Consider the following 15,365-nt stretch of genomic DNA (forward strand, 5'->3'; position numbering starts at 1 on the left):
CTAATAACTTGGCAATCATTCAAACTAATATTCCATACATATTGGTTCAAATGAATTTATAGACAGATTCCAGTTTTTGGTTCTGACATCATCATTCCTGTCCTTAAAATAAGAAAAAAAAAGCTGAACAGACAAAAATCAATGCCTATTCTTATATCCATCAGAGTGCAGGGCAAAACAGCACTCCAAAATCTGGAAAGTGAGGTTAATACAGAGAATCAGTCAAGATCAGCTTAAGACAGGCTGGGACATGGGCTCCTTCACTGCAGTGCCCGTTGCTTGAGGTGATGCAAAACAACACAAACAATCTAAAGGACTAAAAATAACTGCATGCATGGGCAGTTGGGGCAAATTACGAATAAGATACAAAACACTAAAAACCCAACTTTCACTTCTGAGATGCCCAGAATAAAAGCAGGATACCGCGCATGATCCCTACACAAGCACCACCAAGGGGATGGGCAGAGCACCTAAGCTCACCCCTGGACCCCCCCTCTACCCTTACCCCATATAAGGAACCAGCTCACCCCACCTCAAGGAGCAAGCAAGGGAACCTGTTACTTGTTTTCTCTCCCTCCTTTGGTAGCACAAATCCTCATAAAACATTGTCTCAATCTCCTCTGGCCTCTTATCAATTTCTATTGATTAAAGAGGCCAAGAACCCTGATCAGACATCAGCCTAAAAGGCCAAGCTAGCTACATTAATGAGAGCTTTCAGTTAGGGAAGGATACAAAATTAAATATTTTTGCTGACTGTAATATGAATTCCATGTACTATATGTTCATGCCACCATTTGGAAGGAAACAGAAAGCTTGACTGATAGAAATTCTCTCATAAAACATACAGATTTTATTCTGGCTCTGTTAGAAGCAGCGCAACTCCTGACCCAGGTAGCAGTCATCAACTGTACGGGCCATTAGGGATGGACCTAATGTGAGTCAAGGGAACAGCAAAGCTGATTACAGACTGCAAAAAGGCAGCTCAACTTCAGGAACCTGAACAAGGTATGGCTCTAGTGATTGGCCCCCTGACCTCCCTAGCCTTCCCCAGTATTACCCACAGGAACAGAAAGATGCTGAGAAATGGGGCTATGAGAAGGGAAACACAGATTGGTATAGAAAGAAGGATAACATTCTGACCCCTGAGGCCCAACAATGAAAACTCACTAAGAGCTTACACGATGCCACCCACTATAGGAGGGATGCACTACGGGGCTTAATGCCAAAGACTTTTTTAGGAAAGAGGCTTAAAAGAACAGTAATACAAGTAATGCTTGCTATGACTTAGTGCCTGTTATAACGCACAGACCCATCTAATCCCCTCTTCGTTACTCAAGCCAATTCAATACCAAGGGACATACCCGGGCAAAAACTGGGCAGTTAGATTTCATCCAAATGCCCCCACATCAGGATATAAGTAGCTTCTGGCATTTACTATTACTTTCACAGGATGGGTTGAAGCTTTCCCCACCTGTTCTGAAAAGGCTGTTGAAGTCTGTAAGTTCCTTTTCAAGGAAAGAATCCCTTGGTGTGGATTTCCAAAGTCCCTCCAGAGGGATAATGGACTCTCTTTTATGATCAGAATTACACATGAGCTTACTGTGGCCCTAGGGATAGCCAACAAGCTACATACCTCTTGCACCCCTAGTCTTCAGGGAAAGTAGAGAAAATGAACCATACATTAAAGAAAACCTTAGCAAAGCTCTGCCAAGAGAATCATGAACCCTGGAACAATGAGCTTTCTATGGCACTCCTCCAGGTCCAGGTAGTCCTCAGGAGTGGTCTGAGGCTTAGCCCATTTGCAGTTACCTATGACAGGCCTTTTCTTACTACTGACATTCTGCTAGTTGAGGAGGTGAGACAGACCTGAGATACATTATTAATCGAGGACAAGCTCAGAAGCAATCCAGGACTGTGCCCAGAAGGCACAGCCAGCTCCCACTAAAACTGCAATGGAAGGGGGCAGTTTCTTCACAAATTAACCATGAGGACCAAGTTCTTCTTAAAACTTGAGAAAGAGGGGTTCCCTGAAGACCAATTATTGCCAAAATGGAAGGGCCCCTATAAAGGAATTGAAGCAACCCCAGCTGCGTCAAACTGCAAGAGATATCTATTGACAGTTGGGTACATTTGTCCATCCCGAAGCTTTTACCTCCAAAGATCAGGCTGGTCACAAAAGCAGAACAACCCACCTGTGAGCCAGTGAAAAATCTGAGATAAACCCACCCAGAAGACAGGCACCATCTATAGCTAAGAAAGATGCTGGTGTGACTCCTGTGTGCCATTCTTGCTGCTGTACTCTGGCTTGCTCAGCCCCTCTTGCCAGGGAAGCAGCTCTTTGTGCTTGGTTTAAGGGAAACACTCCACCACAGAAAAGCTCCTCCTATCGACTGTCCACATTACTAGTCCTGCTAACTAGGCAAGAAAACTCATTTATCAGCATGGCCTATAAATGGATTAATAATGTCCACTTCATAGAGTCCACTATAGGGCTAGAGGAGTTTTTATCTATAACAGGATCACTCTGGCTCACCACCAAACCCAAAGAGCACTAGGAAGGATCTTAGCAGGGCAGGGCTGGTGATATTCTGGCAGCTCCAAGGGAAGGCTTTTCCTGTCATGAAATGACACTGAAAAATCTTACCATACAGCTTGGTTATACGATGAAATAGACAGAGCAGGCCTTGACAGGACTTAAAACCTCTCTTGCTTCTTTTGGCTGCTGTAGTCCTTGACAGTCATCTAGCCCTAGATTACCTTCTGGAAGAACAAGGTAGAGCTTGTGCAATAACTAACAGTTCCTGCACCTGGACCAATGCTACAGGACAGGTAGAAGTTAACATTAAGGAAATAAAGGGAATCCCTTGGTGGTCCCAGTGGTAAGAATTCCATGCCTCTACTGCCATGGCCCTGGGGTTCAATTCCTGATCAGGGAACTAGAATCCCACAAGCTGTGCTGTACGCATCCAAACAAAGGAAGTATACACCCAAGCAGAATGGCTTCACAATTTTGGCAAGATGATATTGCCTCCGCTGTCTGGTCAACTGTGGAGCTGACATCATCTAGGCCATTTAGTGGCTGTTGTTATTCTCCTTCTTGGCCCTTGTTTGTTTAACCTTTTCATTAAGCTTCTATCTTCTAGGATCCAACAGTTTTAAGTAAGGCTCATGATGTCTCAAAGAATTCAACCCATTCCAGTGGAGGGTATCCCAGGTCCCTAGAGGTCTTTGAAACAGTCAGCAAAGGAATTATATGTCTCTTGGGTAGACGAGGGCCTGTGGCCCCTTTCCAAAAGGAAGAAGTTTCAGAAGAGACCTTCAGCCTCATAAACCTTAAGAAAAAGAGCTGTAGAATCACTCAAGGCAGGAAATAAGACGGGCTGGGTCCTGGGGCACTTTGAACCTGGACAAACATCTCCTTCAGCAACAAAACACAAAGAATCTAAAAGGGACTAAAAATAACTACATACATGCAAACCACTTCAGCATTAATGCCTTGAAACCCCATGAACAATATGAAAAGGCAGTAAGATATGACACTAAAAGATGAGCCCCACCACCACACACACACACACCACACGTTAGTAGGTGTCCAATATGTTACTGGAATAGAGCAGAGAAATAGCTCCAAAAAGAATGAAGAGGCTGAACCACAGCAGAAGTGATGACCAGTTGTGAATGTGTCTGGTGGTGAAAATGAAGTCCAGCGCTATAAAGAACAATATTGCATAGGAACCTGGGCTGTTAGGTCCATGAATCAAGGTAAATTGGAAGTGGTCAAACAGGAGACAGCAAAAGTGAACACTGACATTTTAGAAATCAGTGAATTAAAATTGACCAGAATGGGTGAATTTAATTCAGATTACCATTTTATCTACAACTGTGAGCAAGAATCCTATAGAAGAAATGGAGTAGCCCTCATAGACAACAAACCAGTCTGAAATGCAGTACATGGGTGCAATCTCAAAAACAACAGAATGATCTTGATTTGTTTCCAAGGCAAACCATTCAACATCACAGTAATCCAAGTCTTTGCCCCAACCACTAATGCTGAAGAAGCTGAAGCTGAACAGCTCTATGAAGACCCACAAGACCTTCTAGAACTAAAACCAAAAATAATGTCCTTTTCATCATAGGGGACTGGAATGAAAAAGTAAGAAGTCAAGAGACACCTGCAGTAACAGGCAAGTTTGACCTTAGAGCACAAAATAAAGCAGGGCAAAGGCAACAGAGTTTTGCAAAGAGAATGCACTGATCATAGCAAACACCCTCTTGCAACAACGCAAGAGATGACTCTACACATGGGCAGCACCAGATGGTCAATACCAAAATCAGATTGATTGTATTCCTTGCAGCTGAAAATGGAGAAGCTCTATATTGTCAGCAAAAACAAGACTGGGAGCTAACTGTGGCTCAAATCATGAGTTCCTTATTATGAAATTCAGGCAAATTGAAGAAGGTAAGGAAAACCATTAGGCAATTCAAGTATGACTAAATCAAATCCTTATGATTATACAGTAGAAATGACAAATAGATTCAAGGAATTAGATCTGACAGAGTGCCTAAAGAACTATGAACAAAGGTCCATAACATTGTACAGGAGATGGTAACCAAAACCATCCCCAAGGAAAAGAAATGCAGTAAGGCAAAATGGTTGTCTGAAGAGGCCTTACAAATAGCTGAGGAAAGGAGAAAAGTGAAAGGTAAAAAAAAAAAGGGGGGGGCAGGGGGGTGGCAGGGAGGGAAGATATACCCATCTGAATACAGAGTTCCAAAGAATAGCAAGGAAACATAAGAAAGCCTTCTTAAGTGAACAATGCAAAGAAATAGAGGAAAACAATAGAATGGGAAAGACTAGAGATCTCTTCAAGAAAATTAGAGATACCAAGAGAACATTTGATGCAAAGAAGAGCACAATAAAGGACAGAAGTAGTAAGGACCTAACAGAAGCAGAAGAGAAATAGAAGAGGAGGCAAGAATACACAGAAAAACTGTACAAAAAAGGTCTTAATGACCTAGATAACCACAATGGTGTGGTCACTTACCTTAGAGTCAGACATCTTGGAGTGTAAAGTCAAGTGGGCCTTAGGAAGCATTCCTACAAACAAAGCTAGTGGAGGTGATGGAATTCCAGCTGAGCTATTTCAAATCCTAAAAGAAGATGCTGTGAAAGAGCTACACTCAATATGCCAGCAAATTTGGAAAACTCAGTAGTAGTCACAGGACTGGAAAATATCAGTTTTCATTCAATTCCCAAAGAAGAACAATGCCAAAGAATGTTCAAACTACCTCACAATTACACTCATTTCACATGCTAACAAGGTCACACTCAAAATCCTTCAGGCTAGGCTTCAACCGTACGTGAACCAACAACTTCCAGATGTACAAGCTGGATTTAGAAAAGGCAGAGGAACCAGAGATCAAATTGCCAACAGCCACTGGATCATAGAAAAAGCAAGGGGATTCCAGAAACACATCTATTTCTGCTTCATTGACTATGCTAAAGCCTTTGACTGTGTAGATCACAACTGTGGAAAATTCTTAAAGAGATAGTAATACCAGACCACCTGACCTGCCTCCTGAGAAACCTGTTTTTGGGTCAAGAAGCAACAGTTAGAACTGGACATGGAAAAATAGACTGGTTCCAAATTGGGAAAAGAGTATGTCAAGGCTGTATATTGTCCCCTTGCTTATTTAACATATGTGCAGAGTACATCATGTGAAATGCCAGGCTGGATGACTCACAAGCTGGAATCAAGATTGCCGAGAGAAATATCAATAGCCTCAGATATGCATATGACACCACCCTTATGGCAGAAAGCAAAGAAGAACTAAAGAGCCTTTTGATGAAGGTGAAAGAGGAGAGTGAAAAGGCTGGCTTAAAACTCAACATTCAAAAAACTAAGATCATGGCATCTAGTACCATCACTTCATGGCAAACAGATGGGGGAAAAATGTAAACAGTGACAGATTTTATTTTCTTGGGCTCCAAAATCACTGTGGATGGTGACAGCAGCCATGAAATTAAAAGACATTTGCTTCTTGGAAGAAAATCTATGACAAAATTAGAGAGTGTATGAAAAAGCAGAGACATCACTTTGTCAACAAAGGTCCATATAATCAAAGCTATGATTTTTCCAATAGTCATGTACATATGTGTGAGTTGGTCCCCGAAGAAGGCTGAGCACTGAAGAATTGATGGTTTTTAACTGTGGTGCTGAAGAAGCCTCTTGAGAGTCCTTGGACAGGAAAGAGATCAAAGCAGTCAATCCTAAAGGAAATCAACCCTGAATATGCATTGGAAGGACTATTGCTGAAGTTCTAATACTTTAGCCACTTGAAGAGAAGAACTGACTCATTGGAAAAGACCCTGATGCTGGAAAGATTGAAGGCAGGAGGGTAAGAGGGTGACAGAGGATGAGATATTTGGATAGCATCATCGACTCAATGGACATAACTTTGAGTAAACTCTGGGAGATAGTGAAGGACATGGTGTGCTACAGGCCACGGGGTCTCAAAGAGTCAGACACGACTGAGCGACTGAACAACAACACTGCACAGTCGGAGCAAATTAGGAACAACGATATAGAAAACCACCAAAAACCCAACTGCTGCTTCTGAGATGCCTAGGATAATAGCAGGATACTAGGCATGATCCCTGCGTACAGCACCATCAAGTGGGTGAACAGTCCACCTAAGCCACCCTTCTGGCCTGGCCCCTGGACCCACCCCATACTTACCCCATGTGAAGAACCAGTTCACTCCTGTCCCCTCCCTCTCAGGGGGTGAGCAAGGGAAGCCAAGAACTCTGATCAGTAATAAGCTTACCTGTGGGAGAATCTGCCAGAAACATTAACTGGGTAGGAACGCTTAAGTGGCAATTAATTAACTGGGTAGGTACACTTAAGTGGCAATTTTAATAACTTTTGGGAATTTGTGTGTGGACTAGAGGGAAAGTAAAAATTATCTGAGGGCTGCAGTTAGGGACTGCTCTCACACTTTCATGAGTTCAACCTCCAGGACTATACCAGATTCTCACAACAAATAACCATTTGGAAATATACGCATAGTGCTCTCCATTAAAAACTGTCTACTTTTCTGGTCTGACTTGACCAGAGCCTGATCTCACCTACAGGAAGATCATTTCCCTCAAGAAATGATTGAAGGTGAAAAGACAAACCATTTACAGTAGAGTTCCAAATAATTTATGTGGATACTCTGCCTTCAAAAGGGTGAGCCCAACTCTCCACTCCTTAAGTGTAGACTACACATGATTGCTGCCTTCCAAAGAGAACTCTGTAGAAAGTGAGGGGCAAGAAGGAGGAACATCACAGTGGAAATGTCATTTACCACTGCAGATGACAAAAGAAATCATCAACAGTGACAAATTGGGACTTTACTGGTGGTCCAGTAGTTGGGAATCCACTTTCCAATGCAGGGGATGCAGGTTCGATCCCTGGTCAGGGAACTAAGATTCCACATAACACGGGGCAACTAAGCCTGCAAGCTGTAACTACTGAGCCCGAGCCCACATGCCACAATGAAAGATCCTGTATGTCATCACTAAGACCTGGCACAGCCAAATAAAGAAAGAAATGTTTTTTCAAAGTGATAAATCATATTGATAGTATGCACTTTTGACAGGATATGAAGAAATTGGCACTTTACCTGTACTGTCTCACAAACCCCCATACTTCCAATCTAACCTTGAGAGAAACATTGAAAATATTCCAGTAGAGGAGCATCCTACAAAATACTTGACTTAAAAACTATCAAGCTCATTAAAATAAGAGAGCTCTGACAAACTGTCAGAGCCAAGAGGAACCTAAAGATATGACAAGTAAAGGTAATGTGGTGTCCTGCATTGGGACTCGAACAGAAGCAGCAATTAAGTAAAAACTAAGGACTTCTGAATAACCATGGATTTGAGATAATAACATACATAGTATGAGTTCATTAATTGAACAAATGTCCCACATCAATGTACAATGTTAATAATAGGGGAACTGGGGAACAGTGTATATTGGAAATTTCTCTACTAACTTTGCAACTTTTCAGTACACCTAAAACCGTCCTAAAAAATAAAGTCCACTTAAATTTTTTTTTAATTTAAGCAAAATATACACATCAATAATAATAATAGTAATTTAGAGACAAAAGGCAGTATTCAGTTTTCCTTTAGTTTCTTGAGTAGCTCAGCTATAGGCAAGGTGTAAAACCCACTCAGTCAGCAAGAGTCTGCACAAACTCTCCTTAAGGGCAGCTTAACCGACCAGGATGATAGCCTTTGACATTTTATACTTGTGCCTAAAGCATTTGTTATGGTTCCTTCCAAAATGTATACAGTTCCTTCCTGTGACGAGTTAAGATGGGCACAATTTTATCTTGTTCATCTGATGGTGTCCCCAGTGAAGTTCAAGTGCCCAGGCCAGCGGCCTGTCTGGCTCTCCCATCTTAACATTTCTATACAATGTTACAAAATATGGCAGTTAATTCCATGTTTTTTCCTTGTACTTAGATTTTGACTCCCTGTGTATATATACATGCTTTGTTAAAACACCATTTGTACAAATGTACAAAATGTCTCTTTAATCACAAATGAGAAGATGGCATAGACAATTCACTGGTCCTTTCAGCATGAACTCAACTGGTTTTCTTTCAGAAGCCCACTTAGAGACCAGGCAGGACTGTATTTCACAGGGAAGCATCCATCCTGACTGGCTTCTCTGAAAGCCCTCCTTGTGGAGATGTTGTCGGGTGCTGAGGATGCCTGCCATTGTTTTGCACCATCACCTGTCTTGCTCCTAGCATGCTGTTAGTGGTGCCCTGAAATCGACAGACCTGTCCGATGAAGTAGGAGCATATCAAAAGTAGAGGAAGATATGCTGTTTCCAGGTCTGTCCCCTTCAAACAGCTGGAGTCAGAAAGTTAAGTGAAAGTGGTGTCTGTATTGGAAAGCAATGTTGACAGCATTGATAATCGCCTGGTCTGGGATCCCAGGCAGTAAAAACAGGAGGGAGGATATTGTTAAATGGTTTCTACAGATTTCAATGTCTTGTCTCCACCTTGCTCTCAGTTCACCTAGGTCTGTATCAAAAAGTTCATTATTGCAAATCTGACTTGTGAGACCAGAAGATGGTGAGACTGAGTGGTTATGACATGTTTTAGAGTGGGGTTTCATCTGGATCTCTAAATATGAGTAATTAAAAACAACTTGACAATTGTGATTATTTTAAGAATGTTCACACCATGTACCAGAGCTGGAAGAACTGCAACAACTGCTGTCAAACTTTAACACATTCCACTGAAGAGGAATAATAGAGCTAGACATCTCTTCCAGACACCCAGCACAGCGAGTGTGCCTCCATCCCCCCGCCCCCCACCATCTCACCTCATCCAGGTACCTGCTTCAACTAAGGGAACTGAGCACAGCTCCCTCTTCTCAGAGAGCTCTTAGATCTTCCTACTGTCAGGTTGTCTCCCACTTCTGCCTTCTGTAAGTTCTAATAGCTCTGTTCACTATTGGCTGAAGGCCTTGGCACATTTGTTTGTGGCATTCTTTGATTAATATCTATCACCTACAGTCATCAGTAAGCTCCTTGAAAGTAGGAACAGTGTCATTTTTGGTCACCATTATATCCCTGGTCCCTGTAAAATGTTTAATACTTATTTGAATCCAAAGGTGAATTATTAAGAATCTACAGTGAATCTGTAACTTAGAATTTGATATTTAAAATAAGAGATCAGGTTTTATACTAGAACTGTTGAAAATTAGTTTCAGTTTCACAGTTCAAAGAAATCACCTCTTCTGACCAACTCCTATCAAACTATCGGATGAACTTCAACTCACTCTCAAGACTCAGTGTAAATGTCACCTACTTCACGGAAGGCTTTGCAGATTCTCCCAGCCAATTTTAGATGCCCTTTTCCATTACTTGATAGTAATTTGACTTAATGTATCCACATTATTTAAAAGGTAATGCTTATATATTTGTTTCTACCAATAGCCCATGTCAGTCAGTTCAGCTGCTCAGTCGTGTCCAACTCTTTGCGACCCAATGAACTGCAGCACGTCAGGCCTGTCTGTCCATCACCAACTCCCAGAGTTCACTCAAACTCATGTCCATTGAGTCGGTGATGCCATCCAACCATCTCATCCTCTGTCGTCCCCTTCTCCTCCTGCCCTCAATCTTTCCCAGCATCAGGGTATTTCAAATGGGTCAGCTCTTCACATGAGGTGGCCCAAGTTTTGGAGTTTCAGCTTCAACATCAGTCCTTCCAATGAACACCCAGGACTGATTTTCTTTATAATGGACTGGTTGGATCTCCTCGCAGTCCAAGGGACTCTCAAGAGTCTTCTCCAACACCACAGTTCAAAAGCATCAATTCTTCAGCGCTCAGCTTTCTTTATAGTCCAAGTCTCACATACATACATGACCACTGGAAAAACCATAGCCTTGACTAGACAGACCTTTGTTGGCAAAGCAATGTCTCTGCTTTTTAATATGCTGTCTAGGTTGCTGTCTAGGGCCTCTTTCCTTCCAAGGAGTAAGTGTCTTTTAATTTCATGGCTGCAATCACCATCTGCAGTGATTTTGGAGCCCAGAAAAATAAAGTCAGCCATTGTTTCCACTGTTTCCTTATCTATTTGCCATGAAGTGATGGGACTGCATACCAAGATCTTAGTTTTCTGAATGTTGAGCTTTAAGCCAACTTTTTCACTCTTCTCTTTCACTTTCATCAAGAGGCTTTTTAGTCCTTCTTCACTTTCTGCCATAAGGGTGGTGTCATCTGCATATCTGAGGTTATTGATATTTCTCCCGGCAATCTTCATTCCAGCTTGTGCTTCATCCAGCCCAGCATTTCTCATGATGTACTCTGCATATAAGTTAAATAAGCAGGGTGATAATATACAGCCTTGACGGACTCCTTTTCCTATTTGGAACCAGCCTGTTGTTCCATGTCCAGATCTAACTGTTGCTTCCTGACCTGCACACAGGTTTCTCAAGAGGCAGGTCAGGTGGTCTGGTATGCCCATCTCTTTCAGAATTTTCCACAGTTTATTGTGATCCACACAGTCAAAGGCTTTGGCATGAGCTCCTGGAAATCAGGCTCCATCTCTCCTGTTTGTATTTTTTTAAGCTCTGTGTGTAGTGTCCAGTATAGAAAAGTGTTCACAATGCATTACAGAATAAATGCCTCTCTCTACCAATTAGCAAGACCCTCTACCAATTTTCAAAAAATTATCCAAAAATAATTGGTAGACTCTCTCTACCAATTACCAAAACAATAAATGCCTCTCTTCCAGTTATCAAAACCAATTATCAAGGCATTAAATTTTTATTATTCTCCTTTAGCATGCAAATATTTTCTTACAGTTCTTTCTCACTGAATGTTATACCCACAAACTTGTCTTTCCTAAGATGGGAATTGAAAATCTATAGGAAAGGGTATGCTTTGTTCCTTTACTTTTCACTAATGTATAGTTTTTTCTTGATTTTAAGAGAGAAGGATAGATCTTCTCTTTTTTGATGACTTCTGTTTCTGATCCCTGGACTAGGTACTGAGAAGTTTCACTCTCTTGTCTGGTCTGGACGTTTTAACTCCAATCCCAGTTCTCTCTCTCTCTCTCTCTCTCTCTCTCTCTCTCTCTCTCACCAGGGACACAGGGAATGAGGTCAGATCATCTCTCTGAGTCACAAATGCTTCCTTTGTAAATGATGGTATGGGACGCAGTGCTTCCAAGGCACTACCAGTTCTAGTTCTGCAGCTTCTGAGTCAACTGTTGCCAGGGTATCATGCTGCTTCACTGGACTGGTGTTTCACATCTTGTTAAATGACTGTAAAGTGAAACCCTTCCCCATGAATGTTTAATGAACTCAAGGGAATGCCAAACACAGCCAATTCATTTGTTAAACATTCCAATTTGCAAATAATATCAAGTAGTTAACCTGGGGTTCAAGATAAAATAAAGACAAATTTGCCTGATATGGTAAGCAAAGGAATAAATTTTCCCTCTTAAGGATTGCAGTGTGCCTGGGTTACCTGTCTCCTTCCATGCAGTAGAAATGAACACCTGCAGTGGGGAGGCTGTGATAGAACTTCAGTGTTAGGCTTTCCGAATTTCCTAGTGGACATACCTTGCAGCTTGACCTTGGACTCTGGACTTCCTCACCACTCTTGACATTTAGGAAAGATCACTTTCTGTCATGGAAGACTACCCCAAGCATTAGAGGATATTTGTCAGCACGGTCTTGTCATAGATGCCTGTGCACTTCCCTCCCAAGTTGTAACACCCAAAGTGTTGCTCAACTTTGCCAAATGTTCCATGGGGGCAACAGTGCCCCCTGTTAAGAACCACTGAGCTATTGAGATATGAGTTTGGTTCTCAGCTACTCGCTAGCTGCCTGACTCAAGCTTTGAGTCCTAGATTTCTCTTCTGCACATTGTGGGTGTAAACTCGAAGGAGCTGCTGTTAGGACTAAATAAGGCTATTCATTTGTATTACTTAGCATGATTCTATGTCTGTACCCAGTACATGTTATTTGCTATGATTATTATTATTTTATTTATCATTTTGTTATTATCATTGACACTGTTATTCCCTTGTAGCTCTTGTCCAAAGGAAAAAATATACACCTACAAAAGAAAAATGCTTTTCCAAATTTTCTTTGATACATTTGCATTTTAATATGCCTTCAGACTTTTTTAGCCCTATGACAAGTTATTTCTTTCCCTAGGATTACTTGTTATTTGACCAACTGCTCAGATGTCCTATATGCTTCTTATATATCTTAAGCATAGCATTGTAAGAAAGCGATGTTCTTACACATTTCAATTTCTTTTTAAGGGATTAATGATATGTATTCTCTATTACTATTTTCTCCCATACCATATGGCATGAAAAATTGCTGTCAAACTGTTATTTGATTCTTATAATAAAATTATGAATGAGGGTATCAGCATATAATTCACAAAGAGGAAATCTGACTAGAAATATATGCACAGAGATTACATTACCCTCTCAAACAGTGAAATTTAATTAAAGAATACAATTTTCTCCTATTAAATTAGCAAAAGAAATCTTGACAAAGGTAAAACAAAGTTGGTAGTGACTCATATTTTCTTCTAGAATGGAAATTGATATGTGCCTTTGGGAAAGCAACTTGTTCATGTTAGTCTAGTCTTGTTAAAGTGATCTTCTCAGAAATCCCTTGAGCCCAGGTGACAATGTGTAGAATGCTATGGCTAGCATGCATAGGTTTCCTCAGTGCACCTTGTACTCTTTCTTCAAGGTCCTTAATTGCCTTCCTCTCACTTATTCTCTGCCAGAACTCCCAGTTTCTGTGTAGCCTTTCAGACTGTGGATCCCTTGAAATGTGTTATCCTGATGAAATAGGAGGAAAGAGGGCAGGGCACAACTCTTAAAAGAATAATACAGCCATAGGACATGACGAAAACTGGTTAGAACCAACTAGGTCCAAGATGGCGGAAGATCTGACTTCCAGTAGAACTTGAGCCTCATTTTATGCTCATTGTAATAGATTAGCATGCTAACTGACATACCTACAGGTGCCAAGACAGTTCACAGGACCAAAAAGGACCAAAAGGTGGGCAGTGGCCCAATTCCTAGAAATCCCCACTCCCTTCCTAAAATAGTTGGAAAAATCCTCCTAGTCATTAGTCTGTGAAATTATCCAGCCCATAAAAACTAACCATGCCATATGTGGGGGTCTTTCACATTCTGAGGTGCCCACATTGTCTGTGGAGTGTGTTTCTCCCAGGGTTATTCTTGCCTTTTGAGATGGACCTCTTTCTGTCTATAGAATGTGTATCTTTCTAAATAAATCCACTTCTTACCTGTTACTTGGTCTCTCACTGAAATCTTTCTGCCAGCAGACAAACCTGAGCTTCATTAAGTTCTCAGACCAGGTGTGTGATCTCAAATAAACAACTGTGGGTTCAAGCCCCAATCTGACTTTTAGCTGGGTTTGAGTCCTGACACATGGGTTCAATTCTCAAGCTGAGTTGCACAGTTTCATTAGCTGATCACACCACAACTCAAAGAGACAAAATATCCTACATATACTCCCTTTATCCAGAAATGGGATGAATACAAAAAGCCACTTTTTTATCTTGGGCTGTGGAGGAATGATCCAGTTGAACTTCTACTGCCCTGTGCCAGCATACAGAGTGTTGGGGAGGGGTGGGCTAAAGAAGAGGGAAAAGGAGAGAAAAAGAAAATTATAGGACCTGAAGGTCTTTCAAGTGTTGCAACCCCTACAAGTTAATAATTTCTTTCTTGTTTTCCTAATTCCAATTAAATTACGTTTCAGTAGCTTAACTCTAATAATTAAACAACAGAAAAGACCATGAGCATCTATTAGGCGAGGATGGCGGAGTAATTTGTGAGGTGACCACTTTGTGGGCTATTGTGTTCTCTCTCAGATGAGTGTGTGGAGATCATAAAGTAGAGATAAAATGCTATAGATCATATGTTTAGTAAAAAAGGATAAAACCTGTGTATGTGTTTTGGCTGCAATCCTATAAAATGCATAGGAACAAACAGACACTCTTCTAAAGTAAACATTAGAGAGGCTCCTTTGAAGCCTTTTTTTCAATTAGGCCTCAACTCTGGCCTTTTCAATTAGTCCTCAACTTTAGTCTTTAAAAGGCTTCCCTGGTGGCTGAAATAGTAAAGAACCTGCTTGCAATGCAGGAGACCCAGTTTCAATCCCTGGATTGGGAAGATCCCTTGGAGAAGGGAATGGCAACCCACTCCAGTATGCTTGCCTGGAGAATTCCATGGACAGAAGAGCCTGGTGGGCTATAGATCATGGGGTTGCAAAGAGTTGGACACAACTGAGTGACTAATACTTTCACTTTTTTGGCCTCAAAAAACTGCAGATTCTCTGCCCAAATGATTTCATCCATCACCCCCACACTAAGAGAGTAAACTCTACCATAGTTCTAACAGTTCGCAATAATGCTATATTCCTAGCCCCCCTTAAAATGCTTGCCAAAACCACCAAAAACAAACAAACAAACAAAACCCTCAAGGCCTCCAAATATGGTCCTTTGTTTTAGCCAATAACTGAGGATAAGCCCCAAAGCTCTCTTTCTCAGAGTATTGATTAACAAGGGGATAGTTCTGAAAACCATCATTTGTCCCTTTGATATGCAATATGTATCTCTTACAACTGAGAAGAATCTTTTTCATGGACCTTAAAGACATGCACTTGAAAGGTAATCATTAGGAAGGACAGGGCCTCAGTCTTCCAGTCTCTGTCTTTCCAGAGAGTGACACGGGAAGGGGGCCGGGCACACCCATTAACAGAATGACACAACTATTAAGAACGGGATAT

The 15,365-nt window shown here is 41.4% G+C and overlaps 1 protein-coding gene and 1 long non-coding RNA gene across 3 annotated transcripts in view; one reads left to right on the forward strand and one right to left on the reverse strand.

Moving 5' to 3' along the window:
* The window catches only part of LOC145535150 (uncharacterized), a 472,362-nt gene that overhangs the window by 428,515 nt on the left and 28,482 nt on the right, over positions 1–15,365 (forward strand). For both annotated transcript variants that reach the window (XR_014075314.1, XR_014075320.1), the window contains one exon: positions 848–1,005. This is a non-coding gene — a long non-coding RNA (uncharacterized LOC145535150). The remainder of the gene's footprint in view (positions 1–847; positions 1,006–15,365) is intronic.
* Positions 1–15,365, reverse strand: part of NRG3 (neuregulin 3) — a 1,196,705-nt gene that overhangs the window by 16,049 nt on the left and 1,165,291 nt on the right. The gene's annotated exons all lie outside the window — the stretch shown is intronic.

The sequence above is a fragment of the Giraffa tippelskirchi genome, chromosome 2 (assembly GCF_054371585.1).
Source record: "Giraffa tippelskirchi isolate mGirTip1 chromosome 2, T2T-mGirTip1v1.2.pri, whole genome shotgun sequence".
In the NCBI taxonomy this organism is placed as follows: domain Eukaryota; kingdom Metazoa; phylum Chordata; class Mammalia; order Artiodactyla; family Giraffidae; genus Giraffa; species Giraffa tippelskirchi.